Raw genomic sequence first — 8,445 nt, forward strand, 5'->3', positions numbered from 1 at the left:
AAGGTAGTTCTAGAGATGCGGCTTAGCAATTCAGCTCGATTTCGGGTTTCAACTACTAAAAGTGGGTCGCGACTCAAAGTGCTACAGGTTAGATTACCCAAATGGACATGTGTGGATCTTGGGGCTATTTAACATCCAAAACGACATCATTTCGATAGGGTATAAATAGGCTAAAAAAATTTTTTCCTCAGATTTCCTTTTTCCCTTTCTTTCTCATCTTTTTTTTTTCTCTCCCTCTCTCTCTAAAACTAGAAGAACGTCAATTGAATCTTCACCAAATTCTAAAAATTTCATTAGAATCTAGGTTGAGTCACTTAAAGTTCATCGAAAAATTTAATCTTCGTAAAAATCTTCAACTAAATTCTGAAAAACTCACCGAAAAGTTCAAATGTCAGAGGAAACTTCATTGATATTTGAAAAAATTTACCAGAATATGAAAATTTTTCAAAAAAAATCTTTAAATTTTTATTTTATTTTTGCCGATCTCTTTGCCTTCTGTCATTTTTTTTTTTTTGCCTATCTCCATGTGTATTTTTTATGCTTTCTGTGTCCCTTTTAAAGCTTGATTAGGATTTGTATTTATAGGATTCTGATCTTAATCCAGAAAAGATTTTGATTCCTTTTAAACCTTCCCTTTAGATTTTAAACATTTCCTTCTTACATGCTATGTCTCTACCCACCTCCCTAGCTATCCTATGAACTAGAAATATGAAAAATGCTTATACATAGAGCCAATTTACAAAGAAAACGGGAGGTAAATTTTTGGACCAAGAATACACAGCCAAATTCCATTCCTGCCTAAGTCGAAACCACCCCTACTAATTGAACCCAGTCTCAACAACCCACCGTTGCCCAACACCTAAACACCTATACACCTTAAACATAGCCATCTCACTATTTAACCACCAAATAACCCACTGCCATTACTATACACAGCAACACCAAAAGTGATCCAAGACCAACATTGCAAACCCTAACACCCAGCCAAAAAATTCCCTATATCGTGGCCATCACTAACAATCAAAACAACCACACCACCCCCACCCTGTCGCATCATTACCCACAACCCCAAAATTTAAAAAAAAAAAAAAAAACTAAGCAACCTAAAAAGCATACACACACAAAAACAAAACATTTACCTTGGAAGTAGAGAAGCAACACCAGAAACACAAAAAAAAAAAAAAGGGAAAAAAGGCCAAAAAGAATTTTTTGGTGATTTTGGTGCAAATTTAGGAGAATCTGGGTAGGAAAATCAATAAAAGATACTGAAATGAATTCTTTAGTTTTTTTTTTAGATTTTTTTACGATCAACAATCAATGGTCAGAGGTTTTGACAATGTGTGACACTGTGGCAATCGACCAGTATCTGGGTTCTTTTGGTTTTCTGGTAAGGCTTTAGCTTTTAAGAGAGAAAAGCTCTTAGAGAGAGAAGAAGAAAAAGAAAAATTAAAAAAATTTTAGCTTTTATAGATTAAAAAAATTACCTGACCTGCACATGAACCCAACTCGACCTAAGGTCAACGTGCTCGACCTAGGGTCAACGTGCTCGACCTATTCTAGCCATTGTTGATCAGCATCAAATTGGTTCAGATCAAACAACTAAGAATCGACACTAAACTGGGTCAAACCATTTTAATTCAGGAAAACCATTGTCGAACCACTTTTGAACTTTGAAAAACTATTCTGAACTTCTGCAAGACTGATTAGTTCAAGTAGTATTTTCATTTCTTTATCTATTTCTTTTATATATATTAATTTTCAATTATTTTTTAATTTTTTCAAGTTGTTTATTTTCCTATTGACTAAATGTGCAATTTAAGACAAAACAGTTGGGGTGTTACTTAATTCAAGACTAAACGTATTTTTTTTATCCCAATCAAGATTAAACATTATCGATTTATAATAATTTAAAACTTTTTAAAGAATGTAAAATACATGCGCAATTGATTTTTTAATAGTAACACGTGTCAAATCAGACAAAAAAAAAAGTTCAATGAATTTTTTTTTACATCTCTCATTTTCTTCATCTTTTCTCTCAAACTTTTCTCTTTCTCCCCATTCTTTGAAATCTTTCAAAATTTTCTTTTGTATAAAACCCTCTTGCATGCTTCTCTGAGAAAAAGAGAGAAGATGATATTTTTGCAATTTAAGCATATGATAGTGGCAATAACATAACTGAGTTTTAAATAAAGTGAGCTTGATTTTGCTTTATTAAACTAGTAATAATGACATGAGCATCCAAGTTTGGGTTGTTTATAGCATCCATGACATAAGATTAGAATCAATAATGGCATGACCAATTTGGGTTTGGGTATTGGTGTGAAAAATGAAAGGGAAGAAATGATGGGTTTGAAAAGAAAAAAAAAAGGATTTTGTCTAAAACTACCACAACTCTAATCTTGAAAATCCAATTTCACTTTTAGTAAATAAAAAAGATTACTATCATTTTCTTATCATGAATTGAATTTTGAGATGAATTTTGAAATGGGTTTTGGTTCTTTTTTTATTTATATTGTTTTTGATTTGTTTGTTTGTTTTCTTTTTTAATGGTTGTTTGCTAGTGGGGATTATAGTGGTAGCTCATAATGAGGAAGAAGAGATTAAGTTTCCATGAAAGAGTTTAGTGATTGATAGAGAAAACCAGTTAATGTTTTAGTACAAGCGCCCAATCTTAACTTGACCTTAGTTGGACCCAGCAAACACTCAGCAATCTTTAGTTTGTTATTGATTGGTCTACCGTAACTTCATCAGTAGAGTAGGTTAGTCATTTTTTTATTAGGTTTTTCTTTAATTAATGATCAATGTCTTTTACGAGCATAAAATTTTGATGAAATTTGAAAATATTTCAAATGTAATTTGAATTTGAATGAGCTTTTGTTGCAAGTTTTGGGATAGTTTTGTCTTTTCTTCCTTTGATTCTTTCATAATGAACTATTTATAGTATGATTGTGTTGATCAATTTGAAATTTACAATCTACTGAAAAAATTTGTTAAATGTAAATTAATGACTTATTTTTAGCTTTTTATGAGAAAACAAGAACAAAATTTTGATTATAATTTGTATTTTTAATATTATTTTATTTTTTCACTTCAAATGTGTTTACCAAACAAGTAAAAGGCCACCTTAACAATAATAATTTATTGTATTCCATGAGATAACGGTGCGTGTATTTTGTTATAATATATAGATCTATAAATCTATAGCTAGACTTAACAAGATGAGTCACCCCTAATCTTTTTTAACTAGATATGATTGACCACTTAATAAATCTATCCTTTTAAGAAGCTCATAATTTTGGAATTAAATATCTTCTCTTTTTAATTTCTAAAATTTTCACCATTTAAGCCTATTTAGAAATTTTTTTTTATTTCTAAATTTTTTATCATTTTGGTCGATTTAAAATTTTTTTTTTATTTTTTTATCTCCGGAAAGAAAATATTATGACAATTATTTTTATCGAAATTTCATTTAAATTCTTTCACAATTTGGGACAAATTAAAGAAATTTCTCACTTAGAAATTTCTTAAGAAATTTATCATTTGAAAATTTTAATAATCTCATCATTGGATAATTGTCAAATATTGTTAACCAAAAATTTTTTTATTTGAAAAAAAATATGATTACTTTTATTGAAATTTCATATAAATTATTTCTCCATTTGAGACAAATTTAGAGAAAATTTTCACCTAGAGATTTTTTAGAAAATTTACTATTTAAAATTTTTAAGAATCTCATCTTTAGGTTATTATTATTTAATCCCAAAATTAAAGTTTTTATTTTCTTTTTTGTTTTTATAAATTAAAAATAAATATTAATTATTATTAGTGAAACTTTCTCTAAATTATTCCACAATTTAGGATAAATTTAGAAAAAAAATTTCACTTGGAAATTTTATAAAAATTTGCCATATGAAATTTCTCAAAAATCTATCATTGGATAATTATTATTTATTCTAAAAAAAATTATTAGTTTGTTTTCTATTTTTTATTTTTTAAAAATTTAATCATATAAAAATACTTTAAAAATAAATAAATAAATACCAAAATAGAAACAACTTAGCTTAGCGGTTGCCACGTGGCTCGACTTTAGGCACAGAAGATAGCTCTAGAGATATGGCTCAGTAGCTCAACTTGACTTCGAGTTTTAGCTGCCAGAAGCGGGTCGTGGGTCAAAGCAACACGGATGGGGTTACCCGAATGAAAATGCATAGATCATGGGGCTATTTAACCTCCAAAATAACATCATTTTAATAGGGTATAAATAAGCCAAAACTTTTTTTTTCCTTAGATTTCCTCTTCCTTTTTTTTCTCTTTTTCTCTTTTTTTTCCTTCTCTTTGTAAAATCTGAAGAACACCAGTTAAATCTTCACTGAATTCTGAAATTTCATCAAAATCTAGGTTAAGTCTCTTAAAGTTCATCAAAAAATTCAATCTTTGTTGGAATTTTCATTGGATTCTAAAAAACTCGCCAAAAAATTCAAATGTCACCGTAAACTTCACTAGAATTTGAAAAATTTTATCGAAATCTAGAAAATTTCCATATTTTTCCAAAAAAAATCTTCAATTTTTTTTTTTAATTTTTGATGATCTCTTTGCCTTTTACTGTATATTTTTTTGCCTATATCCTTGTGTATTTTTTTTGCTTTCTGTGTCCTTTATGAAGCTTGATTAAGGTTTGTATTTATAAGGTTCTGATCCTAATTCAAAAAGGATTTTGATTCTCTTTAAATAGTCCCTTCAGATTTTAAGTCCAACTCAACCTTTCCAATCCACACACATAGTTTCGTACAAACTCAACCATTGGTTTTTTTTTTACGTTTTTATTTTTATTATTTATTTTTTAATTAACAAAAACAAGTAAAAGCCCATACAGATTAGGGTGTTTACATGTTTTACTTTGTGTTTTATCTAAAAAAGTCTTTATTTGTTATAAATTAATAACGTCTTATCCTAATTTGGATAAAATAATACGTTTAGTTCTGAATTAAGCAACCCTTATTTGTTTAGTCTTAAATTGAGTATTTAGCCGTTCTTCTTTATACATGTTTAAAATCTCAGATCTTCAAATAAATATTTAATTTTTTTATAGTAAAATAATGCTATAAAAATAAAATTTTTAATTTACTTATTCTAAAAAAATGTTACTAATAAATAAAAAAAGAAAAAAAATTTTTTATTCGATGATGAGATGTTAAAGAAATCTGTATAGTGATTCCAATAAAATCTTTAAATGAGAACATTTTTTTTAAATACTACCAGCATATTGAGATAATTATACAAATTTTTAATACAAAAAATCCCTTTCTTCTACTCATCAAACAAAAAAAATCAAAAAATATAAAAAATAGAAAAGGAATTAAAAATAAAATTTCTTTTAAAAATGATGAAATGATGACAAATAAATTTTTAAAATAAAATAAAATATAATATAAATACACAAATAAAGCCTGCACACCAACACATGAATATTATATTTCATTATTTGCATTGTGTGCATATTACTCAATCATGAAAAAATAGATATGAACTTTCAAATATGATATTCTAAAAAAATCTGAATAATGATTTCTAATAAATTTCTAAGTGATAAATTTTTTTTTAATGTGATTAACAGACTAGAACATTTTATGAGTTTTTCAATAATAAGGTTTTAATTTATTTTTCTAAAATAAAATGGAACAATTTTCTTTAAAAAAAAGGAAAAAAAAAGAAAAATTAAAGAAGAAAATTTTAATAAAAATAAAAGCAAAAAAAAAAACCAAAATTATGAAAAAAAGAGGAAGTTAAGGAAATTAATTTTAAATATCAGAATTAGAGCATTTTTATCAAGATTAAAAGATAATATATGATTAAGTGATATAGTTTTTAAAACGAGACTGTAGGGATGCTAATATTTTTTCATACATAACCATACTTGCTAGCCTTACTTTATTTTTTGATGACCCAAAAATTATCTTTTTTAATAAAATTTTAATTAACTCTAAAATATTATTAAAAAGATAAATTTTAATAGGTGATCAATAACACCTAGTCAAAAAAAATTGATGACGATTTCTTATTTTTTAAAATTAATCTAATAGCTTCTAAAAGCATTATGACAGTAAATTTTAAATGTTTAACACTAAAAATAAAACATTCAAATATTTAAGATTAAAACTGTAATTATCACATGTCATTATTAACTTATTAATTAGTAGAGTTTTTATAGACTATAATTTACTTTTTTATAAAATTATATATATTAATGTCAATTAGAATTATAATTACATATTACTTGAGCATTCGGTTCAAAAAATTATCCCATGACCCTCTGTTCAAAGAGTATGATTCGAAGTTCTTCTAAAATTTGTGAGCTTCTTTCTTATTGAAGTAGGTACGCATCATTGACGACAAATTTATTTCCCACCAAGGGAGTGTAGGACTCATGAAATTTCTTAATTCTTGTAAAAAGTGCATAATATTCCAAATATATATTATTTCAATTTTTTTGGTAAATAATATTGGAGCTATAGATAGATACATTCAAATTAGTGCCAACAATTAAAGGACCATATGAGGATTTGAATCTAAAATTCACTTACATTAAGGTGAAAAAATTTACTGATTGAAGAACCCTTGTTGATCTTTTATAAAATTAGGTTCTTAATTGTTGACGATAATTTTTTTTTATATTTGAGATTTTCCGAATTTGAATTTTGATTATTAAAATTAGGAGTTCAACATTTTATTAATAAATTATGCTAATTTCAAATATATCCAACCTAATTTAGATATTATTCTGAGTATGATCTCTTCAAGTAAATTAGAATTCCCATGTAAATTTAAGTAGTACTTTGCAATAATGTTTACATTGGTGCAATTTTAGTGGAGTGATGTGATATTGTGTGAGAAATTGGAAGTTACTCCTAACCTCTTCTTCAGTGGAATGAGATCAAATGCCTCTTTCCATGCTACATTGTTGGCAAGAAAACTTAAAGTCCACTTTCAAAAGATCGTATAGCTATGAACTAAAAAAAATTGTATAGCTATGGGTAAATTTTCCTAGAACCAGATTTAAACAATTACAACATATAATTACAACATATATATGAAACAGACACATTAGTAGCCAACATAGCCTATTTCTTTCTATAGCATATTCATAACAAAAACATGTACCATCCCTATTTTTTTGGAGAAAAAATAATCACTTATTTAGAAAGCGTCACTACTAGAATTATTTTTAGTATCGATGAAATTTTTTCGTCAATAATTATGGATAGATTATTGATGGAATAGTTACAAAATTAAATTTATCAATAATTTTTAGGTAAGAATATGGTGTAAATTATAGCAAAAGTTACTGATGAAATTTTCAATTAATATTCCGTTGATAAAAGTATTACCAACATATTATTGATGAAAAATTTTGTGAGAAAAAAAATTTTGAAAAAATTTTTTTAATTGCCAATTCTATCGATAATCCGTTGGAAAATGTCAAAAATTTTAAACCCCTCACTCGCAGATTGGCAAACCCAAAATTCCCCGAAATCCCAAATTCCCTCAAATTCCATCTTTCTTTTCTCCCTCTATCCTTTTCTTCCTGACCACCCTTTTCTCCCAACTGCCCCTTTCCCGTTGCCCCTTTCCTATCGCTAACAGGTCATCCTTTTCTCCACGGTTGGCAATATAGATTTTTTTTTTTAGATTTGCTGGGTTGTTTTATTATAGGTTTGTTAAGTTTTTGTTAGGTTTAACTTTTTGCTAATTTTTATTGGGTTTTTTTGTTAAGTATTTTTTTTGATTTGTTAAGATTTGTTGGATTTTTCGTTATAGATTTATTAACTTTTAAATATATAAGATTTATATTGATTTTATGATAAATTAAGATTTGATATGCATTAAGATTTATATTTGTTTTGAAAATTATTTATATTTGATATTTTTAAAAATTTAATAATAATTATTGAAATTAAAAAATGATTGTATTGGTAAAAAGTTGGTAAAATTTATAAGAGTTTTAGAATCGTTGTTGTGTTTGTTTTTTTTTTTTTTTTTTTTTTTTTTTTATCTCTCAATAAGTAAAACACTTTTGGTGGTACAGGTTTGGTTATGACTATGGTGGTGGATATGATCATGAGATGATGGAAAGGTCTAGTTACCCTAAAAGGCCTCATGCTAGTACTTTGATTGTTCTTTTGGTGGCTATCAATAGAAACTGCTTAACTACTTTCAAATTTCCTCAAACTTCAATTCTTGCGCTTAGAATAATCTTGAAGCACTTTTATTTTGACTTTTGTATTCTGCCTTCTTTTTGCTACATATTATTACTATAATTTAAAAGGTTCTATTACAGTTACAGACCCATATTTCTTACAGTTAATTTTTCAATTTTAGTTGTTATTGTAAAATATTGAATTATTTTGTTTAATATTATTTACATAGGGAATTCCCTTTTGCCAACAA

At 26.6% G+C, this 8,445-nt stretch overlaps 1 long non-coding RNA gene across 1 annotated transcript; it reads left to right on the forward strand.

Annotated features, from left to right (window-relative positions):
- The first annotated feature begins 7,338 nt into the window (after positions 1–7,338).
- LOC149512960 (uncharacterized) lies at positions 7,339–8,445 on the forward strand. Its single transcript, XR_016331178.1, has 2 exons — positions 7,339–7,641; positions 8,084–8,445. It is a non-coding gene; the product is annotated as an uncharacterized LOC149512960 (long non-coding RNA).

This window comes from Durio zibethinus, chromosome 21, assembly GCF_047325235.1.
Source record: "Durio zibethinus cultivar Kanyao isolate XHJ-2024 chromosome 21, ASM4732523v1, whole genome shotgun sequence".
Classification (NCBI taxonomy): domain Eukaryota; kingdom Viridiplantae; phylum Streptophyta; class Magnoliopsida; order Malvales; family Malvaceae; genus Durio; species Durio zibethinus.